The sequence below is a fragment of the Prosopis cineraria genome, unplaced genomic scaffold (assembly GCF_029017545.1).
Source record: "Prosopis cineraria cultivar Desert tree isolate PC_DT_omini unplaced genomic scaffold, ASM2901754v1 PC5, whole genome shotgun sequence".
In the NCBI taxonomy this organism is placed as follows: Eukaryota; Viridiplantae; Streptophyta; class Magnoliopsida; order Fabales; family Fabaceae; genus Prosopis; species Prosopis cineraria.
Window position 1 is genome coordinate 10974863 of NW_026555336.1, and position 11217 is coordinate 10986079.

The 11217-nt window shown below is 30.6% G+C and overlaps 1 pseudogene; it reads left to right on the plus strand.

Annotated features, from left to right (window-relative positions):
• The first annotated feature begins 451 nt into the window (after positions 1-451).
• On the plus strand, positions 452-5434 carry LOC129311820 (phospholipase D gamma 1-like; annotated as a pseudogene).
• The last annotated feature ends 5783 nt before the right edge of the window (positions 5435-11217 follow it).

Here is an 11217-nt window from a genome sequence, read left to right on the forward strand (position 1 = left end):
TATATGAAAAACATTAATTCAACACATTTGCCCCAAGGAAGATTTTAATCCATGTATGTGTATAAATTATGTAACACGGGACTGAAATTCTAATAAAAAAAATTATATACAAATCTCACACAAAAAAATAATTATTATAAATTTATTAATAACTTAGTTATTAATAAATTTTATAATAATTAATTTTTTATAAATATTTTCACTAGGTTTTTTTATTTTTAATTTTTTTTTGAAACTTGGAAAAGTTACCTTTAAATAGTTATTAATAAATTTTATAATAATTAATTTTTTATAATATTTTCACTAGGTTTTTTTATTTTTAATTTTTTTTTGAAACTTGGAAAAGTTGCCTTTAAATTATTAATTACTTTATTTGTTAATAAAATAAAAATTTTAAATATTCGGGCATGAGGGCTTCTTCTACTCCATTGACTCACTCAATTCAAAAAAATAATTCAACATTCAAAGTCCACTTTGTGTCGCTGTTCGTGATGTCGATCGAAGTAGCTTCCTTTCGTCTTCCTCCCCCAGTTCTCATTCAATAATGGATAAATGCACTGGATTTCTGTACACATTTCATTCTGCCATCACCTTCTTTGTAGTTACCAGGTGAGTCAAGGAGGATTTCTCAGATTCCATGGATGATAATTTTTTTGTATTGTGATTTCAGGCTTTCTCCGATTCAATCATTTCTTTCCCTGAAGCTTGTTTTGCTCTTTTCATATTACTCAGATTCAGATTGCTCGTTCTTCCGTATCCAATTAAGTTTTCACCAAATCTATTTTGGACCTTTTACAGCGAAAAAAACTCTTGTTAATTAGTTCTTACATGACTCATTTCGGTTTTGGCGAAACACTATCTTTTGGAGGTTCAAACCATGGATTGGGCCACCTAGTTGTTCCGTTTCAAACCACTACGAGTTCCCTGAGGGTCTTGCTTCTGCATGGAAACTTGGATATATGCGTAAAAGGGGCTAGAAACCTGCCCAATTTAGATATGTTCCATCAGAAAATGGGGGATATGTTTTCCAGATTACCTGGAAAACTTGGCCAAAAATTCAAGGGCATGTGTCCAACACAATCATTACTAGTGATCCTTACGTGACTGTATCTCTGGTGGGTGCTGTAATTGCAAGGACATTTGTAATCAAGAACGATGAGAACCCTATCTGGATGCAGCATTTCTATGTTCCTGTAGCACATCATGCTGCAGAAGTACACTTTGTGGTACAGGAGAGCGATATTGTGGGTTCACAAATCATGGGTGCGGTTGGAATTCCAGTGGAACAGTTATACAAAGGCGCAAAAGTTGAAGGGTCATTTCCAATCCTTAATTCTAGTGGGAAACCTTGCAAAGATGGAGCAGTCTTGAGTTTATCCATTCAATACATTCCTTTTGATAAGGTGGCTCTTTATGGTCATGGTATAGGGACAGGTCCTAGCTATGAGGGGGTTCCAGGTACGTACTTTCCCCTTAGGAAGGGGGGTCGAGTTAGACTTTATCAAGATGCTCATGTTCATGGAGGTTCCCTTCTTCCTAATTTGAAGATCGAAGGTGGTGTGAATTATGAGCATGGCAATTGCTGGCATGACATCTTTGATGCAATAAGTCAGGCCCAACGATTAGTATACATTGTGGGGTGGTCTGTATACTACAATGTTAGACTGGTTCGAGATACTGATGATGCTAAAGCTTGTACATTAGGTGATCTTCTCAAAATCAAATCCCAAGAAGGTGCGAGAGTTCTGCTACTTGTGTGGGACGATCCTACTTCTAGAAGCATGCTTGGTGGATATAAAACGGTAAAGAACTTTAAACTATGTTTCAATTTATTTTTTGTGGCACTTTGTTTATATTTATGTAGAATGCCATGACATGCCTTTTTTGTATATCACGTTAGAATTCCTGTCAGATTTTTTTATTTTTGGCTGATGAGATAAAATTTAGCAGGATTCATATGGATGGATTCAAATAAGATCACCATATAAGCAATCACAGATCATTGGATATGAGCATGAGAATATGTTGATTTTCAATTATTTGATCACTGCTTTGTAAATTATCATACTATTTCTTAGTTTGGTATGATTGTATTGTTATTATCATTACTTCTCTCTGTGCTGTAGTGGTCTTAGGCATTTGTTGGTATTTCCCAATAGGTATTTTCACTTTCATCAAAGTTAAGGTTTCCCGCCAATGTATATTTAGAGCTACCTGTTAGATGTTGTCCTTTGTGCCATCAAAGGTTTTATATTCCTTGTACAGTTTTATGAAGAAAAGTATGGCACAGTCTCAGTGCCTTGTGGTAGATAACTCATTTGAGGCCACACACTACCATATTTGCTTCAGATTTATGGCAACTTGTCTGCTGTTTTGGTTACTTTGTGGTTCAGATGATGTATTGATCAACTTCCTTGCCTATCTTGAATTATTTTATTTGCAGACTGGACTTATGAACACTCATGATGAGGATACTCTCCAATTTTTCAAGGTTCTTCAGTACAAGTTCTTCTGTGCCCACGATCAAGTGGAAAAGGACACAGTTGGGTCAAACAACAGTTTAAAGAGAAATTTCATCTGTTTGTTATATTACTCCGCTGATATATGTTTTTTGTTCAGATTGTCAAAGACCTTTCAGCTGATTTTTATTTTTATGATTTTGTTTCACCAAATGTACATGTTCCACCAACATGGTCTTTTCTAGTATGAAGTGTTTAAACATAGATAGTGTAGTAATTTCTTATTGATCCTTGTTAGGAAACTGGAACCATTTATACTCATCATCAAAAAGCAGTCATCGTGGATGCTGATGCAGGCTATCACAAGAGAAAGATTATAGCTTTTATTGGAGGTCTTGATTTATGCGATGGCCGATATGATACACCACAACATCCTCTCTTCAAGACCTTGCAGACAACGCACAAAGATGACTATCACAACCCTAATTTTGTGGTAAATCATCTATTGATGCTTTTGATCAGACACAACTGAATTATGTTCTTATCAGAGAATATGACTACAATATATAATCGTCTTTTGAATGATATGAGGAACAGAGCCACTTTAATTCTCTCTATAATTATGTTAAGATGTCATCTACATTGTAATGTTTCATTTGCAATTTAAACAGGGCCCTGTTGATGGCTGTCCAAGACAACCGTGGCATGATTTGCATTCACTAATAGATGGTCCAGCTGCTTATGACATCCTCACAAATTTTGAGGAGCGTTGGTTAAAGGCATCAAAATTGCATGGACTTCAAAAGATAAAAGGTTCACATGACGATTCATTACTTAAAATGATAGAATCCCTGATATCCTTGGTATTGCTGATGTTTCATGCTCGAATGGTGATAACCCAGAAGCTGGCATGTCCAGGTATGATTGATTGCAAAAGAATTCTTACTCCCTATGACAAACTTGTTCAATATATATCTATTGTTTTCTGATTTTTCACTATATTCTTCCAACTGAAGGTCTTTCGTTCAATTGATTCTAATTCTGTCAAAGGATTTCCCAAGGATCCTAAAGATGCTACAAAGAAGGTGGGAAACTTGCGGCCAGCTGCTTCCCAGTGTCTTGAACACTAATCTTTCTTATCTGCTTATATAAACTAATTTTGTTTACTTGGCAACAGAACTTGGTTTGTGGAAAGAATGTACTGATAGACATGAGCATACATTCTGCATATGTCAAGGCTATCAGATCTGCCCAAAAGTTCATCTATATTGAGAACCAATACTTTCTTGGCTCATCATATAATTGGGATTCTCACAAAGACATAGGTAATTATTTAATGATCTTTGAGACAAGTTTAAAAGTATGTTTTTAATCCCAAGATGAAAAATAAAAAATAAAAAAAAAAAAAATTGTAGAGTTAAAAGTTCTTGCAAATATTAATTCCCCTGTTTTTTTACCATATCTTCAAGTTACCTGAAAAATTACCATATGAAGTTTGTCTGAACATGACAATGTTGAAGATTTCTATGTGTATATTTTAGCATATTTAGGTAACTTCCATTTAAGTAACCAAGCTGGTGGCCGAATGCAGATGTTGTTTAGGTACTGAACAGATAAAAGAAAGCGCGAAGAGCAATTAGTGTATGTCAGTAGCTATTTTGCCATAGGCATCCAGCATAATATGATCATTTTTCCCCTTCTCTTGATACAGGTGCAAACAATTTAATTCCTATGGAAATTGCTCTCAAAATAGCTGCAAAAATCAAACAACACGAGAGATTTGCTGCTTATATTGTCATTCCTATGTGGCCCGAAGGTGTACCAACAAGTACAGCTACTCAGAGGATTCTCTTTTGGCAGGTAAACTTATATTAACACAAGTCATAATCATCTGTGGGTTTTAGTCGAGTAACACTTGTTGATTTATGCAGTTTAAAACAATGCAAATGATGTACGAGACTGTTACAAGGCCTTACAAGAGGCTGGACTTGACAATGAGTATGAACCACCGGATTACTTGAATTTCTTTTGCCTTGGCAGTCGTGAGGCCATGGAAAATCAAAAACCACGTAAATGCTATAAATCCTCCTGGAGCGAGCACTCCTCAACCTCAGGTATATTCCTTATAATCCTTATAACATGAAGTTTGGCTTTTCAAATTTCAACTACTCTATTTTTGACATGTATTGATGTATATCACAGTCGAGTTCATGTTAGTAAAATTTGGTGATGTAGGCATTAACGCAAAAAAATCGGCGATTCATGATTTATGTTCATTCAAAAGGAATGATAGTGGACGATGAGTATGTGATACTGGGATCTGCAAACATCAACCAACGATCTATGGAAGGCACCAGAGACACAGAGATAGCAATGGGAGCATACCAGCCTCATCATACTTGGGCAAGCAAGCACTGTAGACCTCGTGGACAGGCAGGATTCATAAATTTTAAGAAAAGTTTGGTTTTAATTGTTGCTGTGCAATTAGATGTTGTTGCTAACTTGGAGAAATAAATGGTTTAATGGATTCATTCAGGTGTATGGATATAGAATGTCACTGTGGGATGAACATATTGGAAGCATAGACGAATGTCTGGAGGAACCTGAGAGTCTTGAATGTGTGAGACGAGTAAGGCACTTAGGTGAGCAAAACTGGAGACAAACCTAGCTGAAGCTGTAATTGTAAGAAATGAAAGGGCATTTATTGAAATACCCGCTTGAAGTTGATTCAATGGCGAAGGTGAAGCCTCTGCCTGGCTGCGAGACATTTCCTGATGTTGGTGGAGACATCAACGGCAATTACATTCCCATTCGAAAATCTCACCACCTGAGTGAGTCATCCTGTCCAAGTGTACCAAATGATTATTCATTTATTTGCAGCACTTGGAATGAAGGGTTTGTTTTGGACATATTTCCTTCCGAATTGTCAGATTAAACCTTCTTTAGGAGGTTAGAACTTTGAAGATTACACTAAAGATTATCTAAAGATTATTGTAGCCTGTACGTGTTACGAAATGTTTAAGTATAGAATATTCTTTTCAAAAAAACCAAACAATATGTATGAATAGTAGAAAATGAATAAACATTTTGTACCGATTTTGCAATTGTCACTTTTTGAACGGAGAATTGATTAGATTAATAGGGAACTAAATGAAAGTTTAAAAATCTTCAAGATGGCAATTATAAGAATTAAGAAATTAAATTGAAAGAATATACATAATAAAGAATAAAAATATTATAGAATTGTAAATATTATATATGAAAATATAACTAATATTGTTTGAGAACAAGACTAAAAAAGACAGGAACATTCAGTCAAAAAAAAAAAAAAAAAGACGGGAACAAATTCTCTGAAATTGTTGTCCATGAATTTTCATAAATTTTTTTTATTTTGTTATTTTTCTTATAAAAGTTTTATGAAAAATAAATGTTATGAAATTTATGAATTTAAAATTTTAAAGAATCCATTTTAGAAGAGACAAATGAGCTTTTTTAAAAAAAAATATTAAAACTTAAACAGGCAACACATAATGATATATATATATATAATATATATTGCAGCAATACTAATATTTATGAAGTGTTGTGATTTGTGCATATAGAAAGGTCATATCATTGTTGCTTTTAAAATTGTTCTTTTTAAAAGCCAATGGCTTAATGCCATAATGGCACTAAATCCTCCGAAACAGAATGTTGCAGGCTGGATCCTCTCATCCATTACAGGTATGTTTCTTTGTAATTTTCTCCAAATTAAAAAGAAAATGTTTCTTAAAAAGAAACATATTAAACATTATTGCTATTGTTTTGTGTTCTGATTTGTATGTTTCATTATTTTTGTGGGGACTTTAGACAACTTAGGTTTATATGTATTAATTGCTTTATTTTAATATAAGTTTGACCATTACTCTGAAAAAAAAAAAGTTATACTAATAAAATATATAAATTTGTGGCTTTAGCGGTTAAAAGAACGAATAGAAGGTTATAGGTAATTTTGGCATTTAACTATAGGTCCAAACTCGTTTTGGAATTAATTTTTTTTTAATACAATGTCCCTTTTAATAATTAAAAAATACAACGTTTTCTTTTATTATGATAAAAGTTAACTTTAATATTTAGTTAATAAAAAAGATCTCAAAAATTACACAAAAGAACTCACACTATTAAAGAATAAACCTTTAATAGTGAGTAAAAAATAATTTTTAGTAATGGTTGAAGAACTGTTGTTGTTACAGATGATATTAAAAGTCAATAACTTTTAACAATGGTTTCAAGTCTGCTGTTAAAAGTTGTCAATTTTTTTATTTTTTAAAATAATTGTCACATTTCAATATCAATTGAGACTATAACAATGTTGAAAGGATCACATCCAACTTTGACTATAATTGCAACTGATGTTGAAAGCTTTTTTTTTTTTTTTTAAGTGTTACATCTGTTTATAACTATTTTCCATTCTTGCAAATGTTACAATGTTTTATACAATCTAAACTCAGCCAGCCAGTATCGATACAGATGAAAAATGTAAAATTCAATAGAAATTACATAAGACGTAAATGTTGTAACTATCGACCCGATGTTCAAAGTCAAACAAGCACTTTGAAAATTATAGTAATGCTACTGAGTTCATTTTAACATCGTTTGCCCTGTGAATCAATGTTAAAAGCGCGCTGTGTTAAACTCATATTTTGCACTAGTGTCAGAAAATTACAAACAAATACTCTATTAGAAAATTAAAACTGATTAAGTTTCTAAAATTATAAAATAACTACAAGAGAAATATGCTATTTATTTCTCATGTAAACAATAAAATATCATTTTAACCAGTCAATTTAACATCGACTGTTGGGCAATTATTGGTTCATCATCGTTGGCAATAACACAAGTAACTAGAAGGTATTATAGTTTTAATATCTTATTAAAATAGTAATCCTTTAATAATATTATTAAATATTAAAGTACTAATAATATCTTAAAATAATACTCCCTCCATTTGCAAATTATAAACAACTTTAAATGTGTTTTATTATCTCAAAATATATGACAATTTAGCAAAAATAATGTCTCATTAATAATGCTTTTTTAATATTACTACTTAAGTGGGAGAAAGAAATTGAAATGATTGTAACATAATTATTAAATGTGTATTTTTTAAAATTTATGACTTTATTTTCAAAAATAAGTCTGTAAAATATAATTATTGATCTTTATCAATACGTGTAATCTTGTATTAGTGGTGTTGTGGGAATATTATTAAACCCAAAGCCATGGTCTATTCTGGGTCGTACAACCACTCACCGTCTTCATCCTGTAGAGCTTCAATTTTGTTGCGCTTTTGTCTCCACGACACTGAAAATTCATTGAAAATCTTAATAAAATAAAAAATTCATTGAAAATTACCAGGCTTATTTATATTTTTATTTTAATTATCCCCCTGTGCTGATCAATCGCACATAATTTCCTCTTGCACGAGTATTTCCTCCAATTCCTTCCGTGTTTTTGTTCTTTCCCGCTCCCACCATGTGAACGCAGGACTTGTCTCTAACTGCTTGTTGATCATATCAAGTTGACGGAGTGCGTCCGTTTTCCATTTGTTTATATTCCCAAACACGTAATCTGAAAATTAGGGAGATCAAAATCCATACAAGGAATTTATCTTCTTAAACTTTTTTTAAAAAATAGCTTTCCAATTCAAAGCAATCCTTTGGGATCATTTTGAAAGAGCTTAGATCTGCTGCTAAATGAGTTAGTGAGTCAGATGGTTTCGTCTATTTGATTTTATGGATGTTACTCTTGCTTTCAACCATTTAAAGATTATTAGAAGTATTCTTGATGGTAGAAATTTAGACCGGAGATATTGATGGACTCAAAATTGATTCGGATAATCTATTAAATCTCCTCAAAGTCATGGCCGGAAGAAGATTCACAAGCAATTGGAAACAAACGATGGAAAATGGTTTAGTATAATTGTGACCCTTTATCTGCAAATTTTCATTTTCCTGTATGACTTTTATTTGCCGTGGTTACTGTTAATAAAAAAAACACGTGGCTATTAGCATTCAAATCAAATAGCACTTTCAGTATATTACATCAAATGAAAAATTATACTTAAAACGCATATTTTGAGCTTATTTTATAAAAAAATTATTTATTTTTCTGGAAAATAATATATTTTGTGAGTTTTTGTTATTGCTTGTTTAACTTTTGAAAATAATCAAAATTTAAAAAAAGTGTATTTTTTATCTTTTAATAAATTACTTTAAGTAGTTTCTAAAAAGAATCTAGAGCCCGTTTGTTTTAGCTTATTTCTTAAAAAATTACTTATATTTTTTAAAAAAATTATTTTGTAAGTTTTTAAGATACTCTCTCCCTTAAAAAATATAAGGCATTTTATTTAAGACGCTCGTCTGTTTAAAAATGTAAGGCATTTTTAGTCTTTTGAGATTTAATCATTGCCCTTTCTTCAAAAGTGTCTTTATTAATGAATGAATTTATTTATATTATGTAAGATATTTTATAGGGGTAAATATGAAAAGATAGGGTTAGTTAAAAAGAAAGTAACTACTTTATTGGGGGGGTGAGAGATTCGGTTAAAAATGTCTTATATTTTTGAATGGAGGAAGTATTTGTTTAAACTTTTGAAAATAATTAAAAAAATAGATTTTTGATTTATTTAAGAAATTATTTTGAGTAGTTTCTAAAAATAATCTAATGTGATAGATGAGAGAAAGTGTTTTAAAGAGAAGGGATACATGAGGTATATAAAAATTTTTAAATATTATAATAATAAATATTTTTTATAAAACAAAAATCAAGAAAAATATCATAAAATTTAAAAATAATAACTAATAATCACTTTTTTATTATTGTAACCAAACATAAATAATGTCTCCTTTTTATAAAATCTCTACAAAATACATCTTTTTTTATAAAAGCTATAAACTGCCTAATAAACTACGTATTTTTTAATCTCAAACAAATAGGTCCCTAATGTCGTAGATGAGAGAGAGAGTATTTTGAGGTGGGATACATCTTTAAAAATAAATAATAATAATAACATTTATATTATAATAACTAAATATAAAATAATGTTTGCTTTTTATAAGATATTAACAAAATAATTATTTTTTATAAAATATTTAAAGTTTTAAACTATTTAAAAATTATTTATTTTTAATCTTAAACAGTGGGCCTTAACAAGATTGGTTTACAAAGTATAATTCAGTATACTCTGTTTTTCTTCTTGTCTAGTAAAATCTTAATACAATTAAAATTCATTGAAAATTACCATCACTTATTTTATTTTTTATTTTAATTATTATTGTTTTTAAACATTATTTATGAAGTTTTTTATTTGTTTATTTGTTTAAAGAAAATTAATTAATCCTTTGTTGTCAAAAGGACCATGAGCATTTTTATCTTAATCTCCCAATGAGGTTTGTGGGTTTTGGATGCCCAAATTTTAATGCTTTTTTGAATTTTAGTTTACATATGACCAAAAGTGTATTTAGAGTTATTTGTTGAATTTGGTAAATGCAGATTCCAAATGTGATTTGAATGTATTTTTGATGATTATCTAAACAAGTCCTTAGCTGGGATGTTAGAAGCTCATTACAAGATAAGAAATCTTGTTTGGGTAAAAAATAATTGCAAAGTGGCTCTGGGAAGAAAAGCTCATCAGCTGAAGCCACTATGATAAACTTCTAACAAGAGTTTATGAGAAAATTTAAGTCCAGCATTCATGCAATTTTAAATTTTGTTAGACTATCTCCCTCATCTCTCAAATTATTTTATCTTTTTACAAATTAACATTTTGGAATTTATCAATTAATTTTATCCTTTTATTATTTAATGTTTGAAACTTATTTATTCAAGATTTTGTAAAATCCACAAATAATAACTAATTATATATAGATTCTTTTTAAAATTTTAATCTAAAGTTCAAACATTTCAAATTAGAACAAAAATTATTATCATAAAACTTTATACCTTTTATGGTCATTTATTATAATCTAAACTAGCTTTTAAATTTTATCAACAAAATAAGTTACAATTTGTCAGACTAACTTTTTTTTAAAAAAATATTCAAATATATATCGCACTAAAGTCATTAATTTCCCCCAACTTCATATCACAAACCTTAGTTCAGTCTAATATCAATTTTTTAATTTGTAAATCAAGCACACAAGCTAATCAATGAACTTACGTTGCAATACTTTCTAATTAATGCCTGCGTTATATGCTTTTTATTTTTTATTTTGTGAATTTAAGGTCAATTACAATTGAAACAGAAAAGTTAAGAAGGAAAATAACAATATTCTACATTAAAAACTCATTAGTATCTAAAGATTTCCACTACTGCCTTCCGCTTCCAACCAGCAGTATTTGAAAAGCATGAGAAGATTCTTGATTTCTGTCCCATCATCTGAGCCTCTGGATTGGCATTTGCATTCTTCAAAAAATTCGTGATGATAAGTTTGTAGTCTTTGAAAGCCATGGTTATATCAGCAAAACCAGGTGGTCCAAAATTTAAATTCGTGATCCACTTGATAGCAGCTCTAAGTTCCTTCATCAAAAAGTTCAGGGAGTTTCCTTGGCTTGATGATTTCTTAGTTCTTGTATTGATGCAAGAAAAATCCTTGTAGCTAAAGATTTTGCTCTCTCATAAATTTTGGCTTGAATTCTGTCATTATAACTAAAAAGATCTACAGGAGTGCTCATTTCTAAGTGCTTATATATAAAAATGCTCTATAAGCACTTCGGT